The sequence below is a fragment of the Papio anubis genome, chromosome 4 (assembly GCF_008728515.1).
Source record: "Papio anubis isolate 15944 chromosome 4, Panubis1.0, whole genome shotgun sequence".
NCBI classification, from domain to species: Eukaryota; Metazoa; Chordata; class Mammalia; order Primates; family Cercopithecidae; genus Papio; species Papio anubis.
The window spans coordinates 106766455-106785571 of NC_044979.1; the positions used below are offsets into that span (position 1 = coordinate 106766455).

Consider the following 19117-nt stretch of genomic DNA (forward strand, 5'->3'; position numbering starts at 1 on the left):
CTGCTAAATGAAGTCTTTGTACTTCAGAAAAGGATTGACTGTGGCTTACTCTTGTGGGGGCAAAGGCAGCAGGGAGAATACAGTGCAAAGGAAGCGAAACAAACTAAGTGAACTAAGTGAAACAAAGCTGGAAGGTTCTACGGAGTCTTATGCTTCTGTAACTGAAGAAAAAGCAGGCTGAGAGGATCAGAGAGGAGACAGACACAGAGCAAAGATGAGATCTGATTTCATTCTTCTGTGTCTCTAATATCCATTAGACTCTTGGATGTTTCCAAGATGTGGGCTCCTTGTACCTCTTCAGCCTGCTCTGTCAGGCTGGCAATACCCTCTGTGTGCTCCATTCATCACTGAGTGTCCAAGCTCAGTGCCCGGACAGCAAGAGCTCCCTAGATGTTTGTTCAGGCAACAGATGAGTGGGAAATGCTTGCTGTCCATGTCTGAGATCCTCTGGGGTGCTGCAGAGACAGTGGGTGGAAGCCTTCCCAGGGCTGGCACTCCAGCCAGGGCTCAGAGAGTCTCAGCGTAGAGACTGACTTTGAAAAGATGTGAAGCTATCACTTCTGTCCCATTCTCAATCACAATCCCACACTGCTATGATAGAGCGACAACGAGGTGTCCTTTTGGCCCAGTTAACTTCTGCTTAAAGCAGCTCAGAGCACATGGGGCTAGACAGTACCTTTATGCCACTCACCCATGCTTTGAGAAGACTATGAGACGCCAGGCTGTAGGCGAGGAATCACTGTACCCCAAGTTTGCTTAGATAGGACTCTTCACAGTGTCACCAACTTTCTACAGCTAAAATGATACAGGAACAGAGTGTACAATGGCATTTTTAAGGATATTAATCCATTTGGTCCAAGGTGCCCCAGATAGGAAGAACTAGTCGCTTTCTCTAAAAAGTCCAGGTCATTTTCTAGTTGAAGATCCACAGGGGCTTACATCTCCACTCTTACCTTGGAACTTGGTATGGGAAGACGAATAGTAGTTCCTGCTAAGCCTCTAAGGTGAGAAGTGAGCTGTGAAATCACAATTGCATGAGAAGCACTTTAAATGCTCTGTGTGAAATACTCTGTGTGCTTGGATGCCCTAGAGTGAGAGGTGTGGGGTGCTGGGAGGACAGAAGTCTAGGACCAGAGCAATAGGATGTGAGCAACGCTCTCCTGCTAAGAGGCTCCATCTCTGTGGGATGAAGGGCAACTCTGTGGGATTCTTCCAGACACAAGACAACTCAGGGAGTTCTGGGGAATCTGGCAGAGCAGGCAGAAGTTGGAGAGGAGAATCAGAGGCAGGTAGCACTGAGGCACCTGCCAGACAGGCAGCAGGCCTGAGGCTTCATGGCTGCAGGCGTGTAACTTCAGGTCTGTGATCTTCAGTGTTTGAAAGAGGCAGGGCTCACCTTGGAGTGCCAAGGGGCAGGACTTCAAGTTGCCCCTCCCATCTGAATGACAACAGCTCTGCTGTACAGCAATTATTTACTGAGTTTCCTCTAAGCCCTTGTTTTGTTTTGAAGAAAGGGTTTGGTATGGGAAGGTGTGAAATGTAGGCTCTCCCAGCAGGATCCTGGCAGCTTTGGGTGGCTTGTGGGGTTGGAGAGACCCCTCTGGGAATGAAGCAAAGAGGGCTGGGTTGAGGGTAAGTCACAGTTTTGGAGGGAATTTGCAAGGGAGAGTAAGTTTTTGCAGAGATTGGGCCATGATGGTAAGAAGCGGACTTTGGCGAACTAGGGCAATGTGGATGACAAGTCACATGCCTGGCCAATTTAACTCAGCCCTTCCCCAACCAAGAAAATGAGAGAGGTTGCTGCAACGCTTTCCTAAAAGGCTCAGGAAGAGAGTGGCCTGGGTAGTGGCTCTGGAAAGTGAGGCAAGGGCTGACAATATGTGCCTTTGCTTTGGCAGCTCTGCACGGAGGGAGGAGCGCTAGGTTTCGCACCATCCACACTCTAGTCCCTTCTCCCTGCACACAGCTCAGAGACCAAACCTGCTGAGGGTGCCTTCCCAGGGAAACAGGAACCCTCAGGCATGGCTAGGTAGGGCTCACAGCTGTGTACTTTTGGGCATTATAAAAGTTAATAACATTGGGATTGTTTCTGCTTTGGATGCAAATAATTGAAATGATTGAAATGGAAATGAAAACATGCGCTTTTGATGATTAGGAGATGAAAAAAGAAACAATTAGCATGAAGGTTAATAATGGGCAAAATAGTTTTTTTCTCCTTGACAAGAAGTCAGATGCTCACTAAAGAAAACGTCCTTGAAAAACTCTTGGATTTTGTAATCTTCTTCTGGTGACACTAGAGAAAGCTTTAAATAGCCAAGGGCCAGAGAAATTCTAAAGAAAAATGCACAGAAGGAGTTCAACTCCAGGTTAGAGCCAAGGACCCACGTTGTCCCCAAGGTCTAAGCCGAGGAAGCTTGTTCTTCATTTCCCGTCACTTGAGTGAGATGCCAGGGACACAGGAAAATTTTTCTTCCATCTGGGAGATTTGCTATTACTGTGAACAACATTATCAGGACCACCGTGGTCTCCACCACTGCAAGTTTTTCCGGAGAGGCTGTTTGGGTATTGCCTTTGATATGGTTTGGCTGTGTCCTCACCCAAACCCCACCTCGAATTGTAGCTCCCATAATTTCTTCGTGCTGTGGGAAGGACCCAGTGGGAGATAATTGAATGGGGGTGGTTCCCCTCATACTGTTCTCGTGCCAGTGAGTAAGTCTCACGAGATCTGATGGTTTTATAAGGGGAAACCCCTTTTGCTTGGCTCTTACTCTTCTTATCTGCTGCCATGTGAGACGTGCCTTTCACCTTCTGCCATAATGGTGAGGCCTCCCCAGCCACGTGGAACTGTGAGTCCATTAAACCTCTTTCTTTTGTAAATTGCCCAGTCTTGCATATATCTTTATCAGCCACATGTAAAAGACTAATATAGCCTTGTCCCTTCTAAAAAAAAAAAGTACTAGTACTCTACTGGCCTAACGGCAAAGTTGAGGAGAGCAGCTCTGTTTTTTGTTGACATCCTTATCTGATGATGCAACCTATCTGATATCTTGATCAAAGTGCATTAAGGCACAAAAGGAGGCAAACAATTTAATGAGCGGTTCTGCTGAGGCTGTCTATTCAGGTGGGGCATTTTCCCAGCACAGGCACCCCCAGAATTCTCTCTAAACACTCAATGACACCACAACAGCATTTTCATTCAAAGGGGCACACACATTTTGAAGCTATTGATGATCTTACTACAAGGTGCACAGCTAAGGGTTTTGAAGGCCATTTCTAATAAGCTATGACTACACTACTATTCCAAAAAGCCCAGGAAAATGGCTGGCCCCTCCAGTAAGAGAATAGGTGGTGGTATGCTAGACAAAGTCAAAGCCATTTGTTCTTGAATGTTCATCTAACACAAGCTGTGTGATTTTGGAAAGAAGTGAGCGATTCCCTAAATCTAAGTGATTTCATCTGTACCCTGGGCCTCCTGCAGTGGATACTGTTGGTTGCTTACCTAAGATTGCCCCCTCCTCCTTCCTGAGAGAACCCTGTTTTTTTCAGGTGTCCACTCACCCTCCAGGCAGCCCTAGCACCTGAGTGAATGCTGACCACCGCACCCACCTGCAGAGGTAGCTCTGATTGGTCTGAGTGCAACCCCTTTTACTGGGACAGTATTTGGTTCAGAAATAGGGAGTGGGCACAAATTCAAGCCCCAAGGACCAAGCAGAGGGTAGACTCAGTGTTTCTGTAAGTATTTTTGATCCTTCTGGGATCACGTTCTGAAGATAGCCCTGTCTCTTCCATGGGATGATGTGGTGTGCAGATGTCCCTCATTACTGCCACCCCCTTACTAGCCACTGAGCAATAAAGCTGCCACATGGAGGAGGGAAGAGCCCAGGGAATCATGGGGAAATGGGCTACTGCCCCTGGATTATGCTGGCCCTGAATTCTACCTTAGTCTGGCTTCCAGTTAAAGAGCCAATACGTTTTCTTCTCTCAATTTTTTATTTTTATTTTTTAGAGATGGGGGTCTCACTCTGTTGCCCAGACTGGAGTGCCATGGTGCAATCATGACTCACTGCAGCCTCCACCTCCCAGTCTGAAGTGATCCTCCTGCCTCAGTCTTCCAAGTAGCTGGGACTACAGGTGTGCACCATCATGCCTGGATAATTTTTGTATTTTTTTTTAGAGATGGGGTCTATGTTACCTGGGATGGTCTCAAACTCCTGGCCTCAAGTCATTTTCCCTTCTTGGCTTCCGAAAGTGTTGGGATTACAGGTGTGAGCCACTGAACCTGGCCCACTTTCTTCTTAGAGACCATTAATGTTTGGTTTTCTGTTGCTTACAAATGAAAGCATATGAAATGCTAAAGATATCTGTTAGGATTTGAGGGAAGATACATTCAAAAAAGAATGTGCTTAACACAGGATTAAGTATAGAGTAAGCACTGAAAATATGGTATTTCCTTTTATTGTAGTTTCTTTTTTGGGCCCCACTGCCTCACCTCAGTTAGGGGGTTCTCCCAGGGATCTACTTCAGTTTTATTCAGGCACAGGGACATCACTGGCATTTTAAATGTTGGGAGATTTTGTTTTATTTCTGGCAGTTTCTAGGGGCAGGGAAAAGAACTATATTAAACAAATCTTTAGCACCGGTTACGGGTTTAATTTTGCTCCCCCCAAAAGATATGCTGAAGTCCTCATACCAGTACCTCAGAATGTGACACTATTTGGAAACAGTGCCACTGTAGATGTAATTAGTTACGATGCAGTCATACTGGAGCAGAGTTGGCCCCTAGTCCAGTATAACTGATGTCCTTATAAGAAGATGGCAATATGAAGACAGTCACACAGGGAGAAGGCCACGTGACAACAAAGGCAGAGACTGAAGTGATGCAGCTGCAAGCGAGGGAATGCCAAGGATGGCCAGCAATTCAACAGAAACCCGTGAGAGGCGAGGAAAGATTCCCCTGCAGGTTTCAGACAGAGCAAGGCCCTGTAAGCCATGCTCCAAAAGTAGGAGACCATAACTTTCTCGTAGCCTCCAAAACTACGAGACCATAACTTCCTGTTGTCTGAAGGCTCCTCATTGGTGGTACTTTGTTACAGCAGCTCTAGGCAATGAACACAGTGCCTATTCAGAAACACGTAATGGAAGAAAATCAACCGTAAACCAGACATTTAAAATCACTTGTCTCTTGAAAAGATTTCAGACTGTTATCAGATGTCCTCTATTGATAATAGTGTATGCTACTGCTAAAGGTCTAAGATTTCCTCTCTAAAAGCACCACAATATCCATTGTTTAAAGATAATAATGGTTTGCTCTGTCTTCCTATTTGAATAAAATTAAATGCAGCAGTGAGAGGTATAAAACAAAAGTGGAGCTCCCACAGCTGCAGGAAGCTGGGGGGTTTCAGACTTGCTGGCAACACTCTCTGGTGGCCCCTGAGGCCACCCATGGAACTGCCAGGTGCCACAGAACTCAGGCTGAGAAACACTGTTCTAGGAGCTGCAAATAATGTCTGCTTATGGTCACATCCAGGAGTACAGTAGGAGTTCTCTTAAAAGATGGCCACCATAACAGACTTGCCAGTTTAAGAAACACCCTCCATCCTTTTTGTAAAGTATACTGGCTGTTGCCCAGGCTGACACTCCAAGCTCATAGTCAAGATGCTGGAATGCCCCTGGGTTTCTGCTCCTACCAGCTGAGATGTGAGATTTAGGGGTCTTTGTCTCCTAAATGTGTTTCTTCCAGTTATACTTGTCCTTGTAATTATGTAATTTGATTGCATATTATATACACTGATGAAATATGAGTAGAAAAAGCTTCAAGTTGAATGCTTTGAAAGACTGGATGAAAACGAGTTGCTGAAACCAAGCCAAACCTGCTGTCGAACCACATGTGGGCAGGTCAACCACAAAAAACTAGAAGAGATTGTACTTAGATTACTTCAAAAGTGTCTTCAGAGCTCGTTCCACTTTAAGAAAACTGAAACTGGAAATCACAGATTATGTCTTTTTGGCATGGTTTATCTAAGAATGGTAATTAGAAACTCCAATCTGCAAATTTAAGAAAAAGCTTGGGTCTCACATTAAAAAGTGGGTGATTTAACATGCATTTGTATGTTTTACGTTAAAATAAAATATTTAAGGTATGCATATGTCATATTATGATTAACCATAACCATTGTCATCAACTTTTTAATTAACTAATTAGCTGCTAACTCCTGCTACATGAGCTAAGAGGGCCTTTACTACAGTTTCTTCATTTTGGATACTGTGTTCTTGGATGGGAAAATCCTATTTCTCTATTTTAGTTGTCATCAATGGCTACCTACAATGTAAGGTCCATGAGAGAGATTTTTTGTCTATTTTGTTCAGTGACGTCAATTTTTTAAAAATTCAATTGATTTAAACATCAAAGATTAGCTGGGCATGGTGGTGCATGCCTGCAGTCCTCAGTACTTGGGAGGCTGAGGTGGGAGGATTGTTTGAGCCAGGGAGTTCCAGGCTGCAGTGAGCTATAATCGTACAACTGCACTCCAGCCTGCATGATAGCAACACTCTCTCTCTTAAAAACAAAGCTATAGACATTGCTGATTTAAAAAAAACATGAATACGTATTTACCTGCATAATTGTTTAAGCTAATAAAAATAGAGACTAACCCCTAAAGCACTATGGACATAACTGTATTCTGACACATCTAAGACATGAGTTTTTTTTATCTCCTAACCACAGCATACAAAGGCCAAAGACTTGGCCACTTACTGAAGACAGAGTCTAAGAACTGCTCCAAGACTTAATCTAGTCAGGCTGGGGGCTCAAGTACTCATAGAAGACTTAACCCAGTCAGGCTGGGGGCTCAAGTACTCATAGAAGACTTAACCTAGTCAGGCTGGGGGCTCAAGTACTCATAGAAAACTTAACTAAGTCAGGCTGGGGGCTCAAGTACTCATAGAAGACTTAACTTAGTCAGGCTGGGGGCTCAAGTACTCACAGAAGACTTAACTTAGTCAGGCTGGGGGCTCAAGTACTCATAGAAGACTTAACTTAGTCAGGCTGGGGGCTCAAGTACTCATAGAAGACTTAACGCAGTCAGGCTGGGGGCTCAAGTACTCACAGAAGACTTAACCCAGTCAGGCTGGGGGTTCAAGTACTCATAGAAGACTTAACTATCAGGCTGGGGGCTCAAGTACTCATAGAAGATTTAACTAGTCAGGCTAGTTCAACTACTCATAGAAGACTTAACCTAGTCAGGCTGGGGACTCAAGTACTCATAGAAGACTTAACCTAGTCAGGTTGGGGGCTCAAGTACTTATAGTAGACTTAACCTAGACAGGTTGGAAATTAAGCATCATAGAAGACTTAACGCAGTCAGGCTAGCTCAAGTACTCACAGAAGACTTAACCCAGTCAGGTTGGGGTCTGGCACTACAGTTCTAACTTTAGTCAGGCTGGGGGTAATTGCTAGAAGACTTAACCTAGTCAGGTTGGGAACTTAAGTACTCATAGAAGACTTAACCTAGTCAGGTTGGGAGCTCAAGTACTCATAGAAGACTTAACTTAGGCTGGGGGCTCAAGTACTATAGAAGACCTTAACCTAGTCAGGCTGGGAGCTTTGGGCACTGCTAGAAGACTTAACCCAGTCAGGCTGGGGCTCAAGTACTCATGGAAGACGGACTTAGTCAGCTGGGGCCTGGGCAATTAAGGAAGACCTAACCTGGGCCAGGCTTTGGGACTCAAGTACTCATAGAAGACTTAACCTAGTCAGGCTGGGGGCTCAAGTACTTATAGTAGACTTAACCTAGACAGGCTGGGGGCTCAAGTACTCATAGAACTCTTCCTGCAGGCTCTGTGTGTTTCACCTCCTGCAAGAATAAGTCTACACAGAGTAGATCCTATTCCAACTTGGATATCTGTTTTGATCCAGCTCACTTAACCAAGAACTGCATTTTTTAAATATTCTCAGAGATGAAGTGGTGAACAGAACACATGAGAAGCATTGCTGTGGCTCTGGACCATGCCACACGTAGACAAGGGTCCCCATGTTCGAAGTGCAGATCAACCCTTTCCCTGGGATTGTGGGGGGATGCCCCACTCTCAGCCAGGCCGAGAAGGAGAGAGTAGGAATTGCGAAAGCCCACTCTCCTGCTCTTACTGCTGAGGGATCTGGGAAGCAGAGGGGCCAAGTGGCTGGTCTGAGGCAGGCATGGAGTGGCAACTGACCCACAGTGAGAAAACAAATCTCCTGTTTCATTCTTCACCACACTGTATGCTCCTAGCAAAAGCAAACCAGTATGAATGAATTCATAACACTCACCCTATCCTTACATGTGGCGTGTGCTCAATAAATACTGGTTGGTTTTATTGCCTGACTCCACAGGTGGCAATCGACAGGATTTTGAGTGTGGAAATGATCAAGACTTTGTAAACAGGAAGAATCTGGAGTGGCATATGTTGTTGCCATCCCCTTAACCCCATTAGCAGCTGGGTGAGTGAAGAGTAAATAGACAACCATCTCCTAGTTCTGAGGCTGCTTTCCCTGAAGGGACTTTCTAAATGAGAACCTTGCCTAAATTGGCAATTAACCCAAGCTTAACAAGGGCTTACAGTCACACTGGGGCAAATCTGGTGAAAGCAACCTTAGATAGAATAGGCCAAGGAGAGCCTTCTACACTCACACTGTATGTGAGAAAGCAATTGGGTAGTAGCATTCAAGTCTTTCATCCCTAAGGGTGATTATCTCTACAGTGGGACTTAAGGAGAATGGGGAACTACCAAGGCTCCTCTGAGGCTGCCCTTTTGGGTTGTGGGTATTTGTATATTCTTTACTCCCTAAGAGGGTAATTTAGTGATTTAAAGCACAGGCTTGGGCAAGATACAATTGTAGTTTAGAATATTAGTTCTGATACTGGGCAAGATATTTTATGAATTCTTAAAGCCTTGGTTTCTTTTTGGAGAGGGCATGTATCTACTTCAGAGTTTTGTTGACAATATTGAGTACAGTAATCAATGCAAATTGCCTAGCACATAGATGTTCATGAAATATTAGTTAATTGACAACTAATTATTAGCAACAATAATAATGACAAATTAACAATCTTAGGGAAATACAAGAAAGTCTCACCAAGTCAAACATTTGAGTGTCTAGCATGTGCAGGCTCTCTGCTAGGCACTGGGGGACTCTACAACAACAGTTTCTTCATCAGCAGGAGAGACAAGCCACGCACACAATTAGCTCTTGCATTAACAGCGACAGTTATAAAGGAAGATTTATATAGTTAGGAAACTTATAAATGCACAGGAGAGGCACTGATAGTGTGATAAGTGGTTTGGAGAAGGAAAAGACAACTTCCAGCTGGGAAATCTAGAGAAGGTTCATGAAGGAGGTAGCATTGGCCCTGAGCTCTGTATTTTATGAAATAGGCCTAAACAATGTAAACGAAATTCCAAGTTTGTTTCCAATTATGTAGTATACTCTTTGGCTATATTCCATCACTTCTTATCCAGATTGGCTCTAAAAGAATAAATTGATTTCTGAAATTTCAGCTAAATAAAAAACACGTAGAATAAAAGCCTAGTACTTCAACCAATCACCTTCACTTACTATAAGGTATATTCAGAAGTCACATATTTGCTTTTTATATAGTGTTTGGTATTGGCATTGTCTATGACAACGTGCCTTTCTGGTAGCACAGGTGTCAAGAGCTGAGAACACTAACTGTGGAATTCCTTAGATAAACGCTTTTCAGAGTAAGCTCTGAGTTACACAGGTTCCATGATATGTTGGGTGGGGCAAAAGAAAGAAAGGGAGCATGAGATAAAGGAAAAGACTTTATGATGTAACATTTTGAGAAACTCCATCTTTTATCTACAAACATATTAACATCTACATGTTAAATCTGTTTGATTTCTTAAACCTAGCATATCACAAACATTTGGTCATGTGAGGCCTTTTATCTCCTAGCATGACACCTATTAATTTCTCAGTTCCCTTTAGAAATTGTCACTTTGAGCAATTGCCATGGCATTGCTAAAGGGTCATTAGAATAGAATGTCAAACCTAATAATTTGGATCTCTAGGAAGAAGTTCCATGGCTTCGGTCTTGTGACCAGTCCTGGGTAAATGGCCAAACATGTACTTTCAAAGGATTGAACTCACCTTCTCCATTTGGAAGACACTGCATTCACTCTACAAAACATCCTGAGAGGGGGCCTCATTTCTCTAGTTTCACAGATGAGCAAACTTATGCTCAGAGATGTAAATCAACTTGCCTCGGATAAAACACCTGGGAAGTGGCAGGACTTGAATTCTGTTTCCTAAGCCTTTCTGCTCACTCCACCCCAGGTGCCTTGGCTTTGAAATCGTGTTAGTAAGCTAGCATCACCTTAGCTTCGTGCTGAATGATTTCCAGGGAGCAAGAGTTTTAGAGGTAGAGGTTAACATTAATTTGTAATTTACATAAAACCAATGGACTATACAATCATCATTTCACCAATGGCTATACACAGACAAATTTTTTTTTAAGGTACAATAGTCCAAAGCACTCCCCTGTCAGTCCAGACCTCCAGGTAGCTGGTTCACAACCTGGTGGATGTGGATCAAAAAATAGTAAAGGCCATTGGGAGGCATCCAACCCTGACTTACTAAGGAGGCATCACCCTCTCTGCCATATCTAGAACGTCTTTCCTCTTCTATCAGGAAGTGCAGCTGCACATTACTTACTTCTAAGATCCCTCAGCTATACTAGAAAAACAAAATGACTTACCAGAGCATGTCAACAATGCTTAAAATAGAAATATAAAGTAATTACAAGTGACAACCTTCAAATTGTAGTGAGGCTTAAAAGCAACGTTTTCTCTGTCTCAGGAGACAGGTGGGTGCTGCCGCCCTCTGAGGCGGCTTATGACATGGAAGGGGATTTCAGGAGGGAAATGAAGAGGACGTTTTCTTTGGTGTAGACAACAGATTATCTTTAGTCACATAAAAAATATAGATTTGTATGGAGAGGGAATAAATCTGGACAAATGGCAGGGTTTACCTTTTTTTAAGAAAGCACTTGCTTTGATGGTGGGTTCACTGTGTTTTGGCTTGAAGGAATGATAACATGAGATCATATATGGCTTTGCATGCTAATTAGATTTAGTACCACAGCCAGGAAATTTTTTAGGCTCTGTAAAAAATCTACACTTATAATGAACACTTCCCAAGAAAATGAATACATAGTACAGAAAGGCCTTTCCCAGTAACTGATAAGATGCTCCCAGGAAAGACAAGAAAAGATGTCCAAGGATCTGGAAGGAAAAAGGCAGTCCGGACAGCACACCACTGAGAGCTTCCAGAATTCTCACGCAGCAAAAATCACCATGACCAGCCACCTTCAGATCACGGTCGCAGCAGGCTGGTATGGGGGACAGTGCAGTGTGACACAGACTACCTGCGGAACCCAGGTCCTACCTCAGACGTGCTCATGGTGAGGGCTACTGCCTCATCCCCTTTGAGCTCCAGTTTCCGCATCTGTACACTGGGGACAACACTGGCCACTGCAGTGGGTCGAGGTGGGTGAACATGCAAATGAGCAGGCGACACATTCATTAAAGTCCTTCCACTGCGTATGTTCGGTATCACTTATCTACTACGGTTACGCAGTTCTGTGACTGTTAACAATACCTTTTCTTTTATGCTTAAAAAATTCAGAGTAACATGGTGTTTATATAAATCCAGTCTTCCCTTTCCCCCATCTTCTGTAAGCTCTGCCTCAGCTAAGCGGCTACACTCATCCTAACACAAGGGCCACCGGCCTCCCCTTGTCTCTGTGCTCTCTGTTGGCATTTTAGATCCTCCGTCATGAGCAGCTCTTTGTTCAATTGCTTGTATCACCAATTTCATTCATAGACAATTTGATTGGAGTTTTGGGAGATAAGGACTGTCCTGTTCCTATTTCTATCCCCAGAACCTGGCATAGAACCATGTACAACTGAACTGCTATGTAAGAAAGTTTGAATGAATGAATAACTGGAATATTTAATGCCTCGAATAAGTGAAGTGTATTATATGCCTCTGAATAGTTCATTCACTCCTTACTCAAGAAACATGTATATTACTTTTAGTTTTCAGAACACTTTGCACTTTTGTTTTCAATTGCAGAGCATATTTTCATAACAAAAAAGAAATGAAACCTTAACCCCAGTTCTGAGTAACAACATTCATCTTTTTCCTCGAGAGCTCCCTTCCTGGCTTTCCATGAAAGTCGTGCCAACATCTGCTATGAGGGGGGATATACACTAGACAGGGTCTGCACAATCCTTTAGGAAAATCACAACAATGGGGCTGGTTTCACATTCAAAAAATGATCAGGAAACATAAAAATGATCAAGAAAAGAACAGGGAGAGTAAGAGAGCAAGATGAAGGTGGGGAGTAGCACAGGTGGGGCATCTCTGCTCAGTGCCACCTGGTATTGTCACAAGCACACATGCAGTTCTTATGTGCTTCATAGTGATCTTAGAACATTACATAGATTAACTATTCCTCATGGCAACTTTCCCTATTTTAAACATAAGGACATGAACATAGAAAGACTAAGTAATTTGCTGCAGATGACTCAGCTAGTAAATGTCAGAGCAGGAATCTGAACTCGGCAATCTGGCTCCAGAATCCCTGCTTGCCACCTAACATTAGACTGCTTCTTGGACACGACAATCCTAAGAATCCAATTATTATCATGTGTATTTTTAAAATGGGGAAGTTGAGATTCAAAGAGACTCAAACTTGACCGAAGTCCACCAGCTCACTCGAAGGAGTGCACGATTCAAACTGAAGTCTGCTTGATTTCAAAGCCCACATGATTTTCACTCTACTCCTGGGACCTCCCGTATAATATTTTCTATCCTCACAGGCTGAGCAAAAGATGATTCATTATTTTCTCTGCTCAGCATCTTGCTAAGCTCTACTGGTGAATATTAAGCTGTAATTTTACTCACGAAGCATATTTCTGGTCTCTTCCTCAATGTGGAGATCAGATTCTCTGATGACCAGGGCTCCTTGAAGTCAACGGGGCTTCACAAACATTGATTTGTTGCCTGCTGGATGCCAGGTAGTATAGAAAGTACTTGGGAAGCACAATGGACTGGATGTAGCCCAGCCCGGGAAGTGTTCCCAGCCCTTACTGAAAACATAGGCCCCTCATACATGCAGACAAGATTTGGGAGAAAAGGCCCAAAGCCCTAAAACACTAGTACACCTTCTTAATGTAGAATTAGAGCTAGAAGGGGCTGCCCCACCAGAAAAGCAAAGGAGCCTATGCTAGCAGTGACTGGTTGCCTTGAAGTGGGAATAAAGGATCCTGAATTCACTCTGTGAACCCAGAGCAATGGCAAGTGTATTTGCTGTCCTTTCCAATGCCTGCTGACTCACGGCAGCTTTGCTCTACTCTCCGGGGATAAGGGTAAAGAAAATATCACAATAACCCTGCTTTGGGTGTGGTACCATCATTACTTTGTTATTCACAGGTGATTTCCTATTCCAGTTCTCAACATTGTTTTCTTCCTAATTTTCAATTATGATTGTTTTTAAACGCACAAGGTCCATTATTATCATACATTTTCTCAAAGCCTTTGTAGGATACAAAATTGTTTAAGTTACTACTGCTATCTTAGGTACCTTCCAGAATCCTCTGACTCACTTTTATATGGTTTCTTTCTTTTCTTCTTCCCAAAGGGTCTTGAAGGGGCTTACAATACAAATGCATTAAGTCAATGAGCCCAAAGAAAGAAACTGGAGCAGAATATAAACACCAGGGAGGGAAGGAGGGAGGTACAGGCATACCCCAAACCAGAGACCCGCCTCAGTGACGGGCATTTAACTTAGCACGAAGCTTTCTGGGCATCCCTAGAACGATCATTTAGAATGCCTTCACCTCAATTGGCTTTTTTACAGTTATGGGCTCTTAGTCATATAGTTGAAAAATAAGAATGCCTCTGTTTTTTCCAATGGTGGCTCACTGTGTTTCCCTTAGCTCCCAGGATGGGGTTAAATCGGGCAAATTTCCCCAGTGAGATGACCCGCTGTGGCTCCATACCCCTCACATTCCCCTTAAGTCAGAGTCCACGCCTGCTAACATAATAGCCTGACATGCTGCCCAGAGTCCTTGAAGGTACTATTTTTAGCAACAGGGCCATGTGGCACACAGTCTAGAGTGACTATATCTCACTCCCTCCAATTTTCTTTTCAACGGGACCAACTTTAATTAAAAGGGGCGAACACATCCCCAGATCAGACAAATTCCCACTTTGGACTATAGAACCCGAGGAAGTGACATTTTTAAGAAACCCCTTCGGAATCCTGGAATGAAAGGCATCGGAGGTAGGTTATTGAAATGACTGATCTCCACCTGTCCCTGCCTCTCCCTGCCAAAGGAAGATGGGATATGGACAGTCGGCAGGCACAGCAGAGGTAGCCTGAGCTGGGAATAGGAACAGCAAAGCTGACAGCTGTGCTTTTCTGCACCAAGCACCCTGGGAAAAATCAACACTTGGGCAGCCCTGCTGCCATCTGTGGAGTTTCTACAGCAGACAGGTTATTTATAGAAACTTGTTTGTGCAAAGCCAATATTTACCTGTCGGGGCTGTCAAAATTTACATTTCATCTGTGCCATTAGCCTGCTGTTTCCCTGTCAATAATGGAAAGTTCCATCACTAGGAAGGGAGACTGGGGTGGGGGGGGCAGCTATGAGGACTACAGTCCCCTCCCAGTAAGTGAGAGAATGAGTGGTATTCATGGTTACAGGGTAAGTGCATCTGTCGTCCAAGTGGCCACTGGACCCTCCTGCTATGCTATGAAGACAAAGAGTTGTCAGGACCCAAAACTGGAATTCTCCCAACTGCGTCTTTGTAATTTAATCTTCAAAGCCACCCCTGGTTAAAATGAGAAGGGCATTTTCTGCAACCATCTCTGGGTTTGTGTTGCTCCATGCCTTCCAAAGGACTATAGTTATCTATGGTAAGTATGAGGGGTTGGGGGCTCTCCCTAAAAACCCACTTTCTTCTAAAATCATCAAGATCCTCCATTTTTCACTGAAAATAGTAATCTCTTCTACTTCTCTGAATATCCTCTTCAGTCTTTTGGGAGTTCATCTTCTCCTGCCTGTCCCTTAAATGCAGATGCACAGTCCTGGTCCCTTCTTCTCTTCTCACTCCCCACCTTCTTCCTCGGTGAGATCATCTATTCAAATGACTTAACAATTTTATCTAATTCTTGTCACTCCAATTTCTCCAGCCCATCTCACTCACCTTGTCTCTCTAGGCTCTTCAGCAAAATTTAAAAACAATCACAATGCATTAATTTATTTTTTAACTGTTAATTTATTTTATCTTATTTTTTAAAAATTATTTTAGATTTGGGGGTACACATGCAGGTTTGCTACATGGAAATACTGCACAATGCTGAGGTTGGGACTTCTATAGAACCCGTCACCCAAATAGTGAGCACAGTACCCAATAGGTAGTTTTTCAAACCTTGCCCCACTCCCTCCCTGCTTTGGGAGTCCCCAGTGTCTACCATTTCCACTCTTATGTCCCTGTGTACCCAACGTTTAGCTCCTACTTATAAGTGTGAATATGCGGTATTTGATTTTGATTCTGTATTAATTCACTTTCTAGCTTTGAACAGCACAGTATCTCCATCTGGATGTGCCCAAAGCACTTCACAGCTAGTTCATCCACTGAGCTATTCTCTCCCCTAATCCTGGTGTGCTCTTACTCTCACATTCTCTATCTCAACTGGAGGTACTATTACCCACCAATAAATCATCCCCAGTTTCTCATTCTCCAACTCAGTCTCCATCACATTGTATCAACAACCCAAACCTGTTGATCCCACATCTGAAACATCTATTGACCACATTCCCAATCTGGGACACGACGTTGATTAGGTGTTTATCTCCTAGCTTGGATCAGATGTTGGCCTCCTAATCTTTTCAATCCAAGAGTTTTCTTTCCAAAGCACAGATCTGATCATGTCTTTCCTTAGCCTAAAATATTTCTGTAGTCTTCAATAACCTTGGGTCAAAGTCTGAACTACACAGCAATTTATAGGAGGCCCTTCCTAAGCTGACCTCACCTCGCCCGCTGCATTTCTTGCCCCTTTCCCCCTCACACTCTGACCAGTGACCTAGAAGCATCCTTCTCTCTTCTGGCCTCCACCCAAGAGGCCACTCCCTCTGCCTGGAATGTCTCATCATCTCCCCACAACCACGTAGGCCCTGGGGATTCTTTTCCTAGCTGACTCTGTCCTCCTTCAGGATGCAGCCCAGGTTTATTTAATTGAATAATATTGCAAAATTAATGAAGGTCGAGTTCCAGTGACATAAGCTAGGCAAACACTTGTCTATCATAGACACAGTCAAGTGAGTTATTGTGTATTCTTTGACTTACTATCCCCAACTCCTATGTCGGTTCCTAGCATGCAGATGATGCTCAATAAATGTAGTTTGAATAGATAAGTGGTGAAAAACATAACTAGGATCAAGAGGTGCTTGATTTTATATAAAATATTTATCTTAGAGAAGCTTATAAATACTTGAGAGGATAAACACTTGGTTCTTAGAATCATTTAGAGGGGTAGACAGTGGGTGGGGTGGGGGTGGGTGGGGAGGGTCACTGTGTCCTGCACTGGTGGGTTGGGTGAAGGACACTAAGGCAACATGCGGGACCCAAGTTGACATCATCGTGTGCAGAAGACGCCAGACTCCTTCAACCAAAGTCCGGAGTACGGAGAAGATTTCACATTTTTATAGAATGTCATCTATGCACCAGGCACTTGGCATACATTGTCCTTTTATCCTTACAAAGGTTCTACAGAGCACATCATTTCATCTCTCTTTTACAGATGAGGAAACTGAAGTTCAGAAAAATTAAACCAACTGTATAATATCACACAGCTCTTACCCCTCCACAGAGCAGTAACTTCCTCCATACCACAACAGTCTCTACCATTTATTGAACTCTTGACTGTGTGCCAGGTGCTATTTGAACCATTTTAGATTATCTCATTTTTTTTCTTACACTATAACCCTACAATTATCTCCTTCCTATGAAGAAGGAAACTGAGGGCTAGGATACAAACCCAGTTCTCACTGTTCCTAAATCCATGCTCTTAACCACGATGCTATATATATCAAGACGCAAAAGGGCTTCGAACATGTTCCCACCATATAGCAGAGCCTCTAGGATATGCTCTGTATAGAAGGTACTGCTCACTCACTCCTTTTTTTTGTTTGTTTTTGAAATGGAGTCTCACTCTGTCACTCAGGCTGGAGTGCAATGGTACAATCTTGGCTCGCTGCAACCTCTGTCTCCCAGGTTCAAGCAATTGTACTGCCTCAGCTTCCCAAGTAGCTAGGATTATAGGCACCCTCCACTACGCCCAGCTAATTTTTGTATTTTTAGTAGAGAAGGGGTTTCACCATGTTGGTCGGGCTGGTCTCGAACTCCTGACCTCAGGTGATCCACCCGCCTTGGACTCCCAAAGTGTTGGCATTACAAGCGTGAGCCACCATGCCTGGCCTGTTCACTCACTCTTCAAAGCTCTCATAACACTTTTTCACCCTATGGTAGAGGTACTTACTTCAATCTGCCTTGCGTGATAGGAGACCCTATCACTGAACTGGAAACTCGGCAGGGTGGACACCACTTCTTATTCCACTGTGTTTCCCTCATATCCCCTTGCCCTGTGCCTTGGCCACAAATGGAGGATATAAGTATCTGTTGATTTTCAGGGAGACTCACACAAGAGCTGAAAAGACAGGTGGAACTTCACGGAATGTTCTCATCTGGTTCCTCTGATGACAGACCAGCTGAAGAGCTCCCTTCTCAGTGTACATGGTCACACTCTCTCTCCTTGGCAGACATCAGGCCGGGTTCTCTCGCTCCGTCCTCTTCACTTGGTCTAGGCCAGGGTTCTTCAACCTTGGCACTACTGACATTTGGGTCAGATAATTCTATGTTGTGGGAGCCTGTCCTGTGCATTGTAGAATGTTTAGCAGCATCTCTGGCCTCTATTAACTAGGTCTCAATGGCCCCCCACCCCCAACCCAGATGTGACAAAACTATCTCCAGATGTTGCCAAATCCTCTCACCCCCATGGCAAATCCCTCCTGTTCACTGTAGAATGTTTAGGAGCATCTCTGGCCTCTACTCACTAGATATCAGCGGCCCCCCCTCCCACCCCACCCAGATGTGATAAGCAAAATTATCTCCAGACATTGCAAAATCCCTCCTCCTATTTGAGTACTACTGTGTGGCCTCATGCCAATCACATAGGCAATGCAAACATCTTTCAAAGCAAATCCCCAAAGTCCCATGGCTAAGCTGGTTCTGCAAAATTAGCTTCTCAGATTTAGGTTACGGCTCTTTCGGTTGGAGTTCCCTCGTTCTATGTTTGCCCCATGCTCCTATACATCTCATTTCCATTCTCCCCATCTAACTCACCATTTTCTTTAGCATTTAAATCTAAAGATACAGCTCCCTGTATATCCTAAACAGACACAGAAAACAAGAAACAATGTACTATTCAAGACCCACCATCAACAAGGTGCGAGGGACAGCTGGAGAAAACGACTCCTGACTGGCTGGACTGACTGGCAAGCTCATTATTAGTATCTGTGAGAGACAGAGGTGATGCTTCCTTCAGCCCTGTGAGCAAGACTCAGGAACTGAGCAACCCACAGTAGCTTTTTATGTAACCAGCCCACCTTCTCTGCAGGAGATGAGCAGAGTTAAAAGATCTGTTTTCCTTCCTATTCCCTCCTGCAGTTCACTCTTCACAGTGGGTGACTGGGCAAAGGGTCACTCACCACCAAGCCACAGGTTTCTCCTATTTTCTCCTGGGCCCCTGGCCACTCCTATCTTCTGCTTCTGTCTTTGGTTCAACCCCTTGGGCTGTCTGTGTTTCATGGCACCAGGCAATTTATCTTTTTTCTCCTTCCTAAGGTGAAGGTAACAATTATACATCTTTAATCAAGGTTGGGGACTGACTCAATATTTTTTCTGATAGGAATGCTGCTCTTCCTGCAGATCGAGTCACTTAGGTATTTCTCAAATGTTCACTGCACACAAGACATTGTGCTAGAGGGA

At 43.9% G+C, this 19117-nt stretch overlaps 1 protein-coding gene and 1 long non-coding RNA gene across 13 annotated transcripts in view; both read right to left on the reverse strand.

The window, feature by feature from the left end:
- ELMO1 (engulfment and cell motility 1) overlaps nucleotides 1-19117 on the reverse strand; it is a 620389-nt gene that overhangs the window by 126389 nt on the left and 474883 nt on the right. The window lies entirely within an intron of this gene.
- Nucleotides 6505-7601, reverse strand: LOC116274681. Its single transcript, XR_004183460.1, has 3 exons — nucleotides 7580-7601; nucleotides 7467-7542; nucleotides 6505-6872 (listed from the first exon to the last, which is right to left on the reverse strand). It is a non-coding gene; the product is annotated as an uncharacterized LOC116274681 (long non-coding RNA).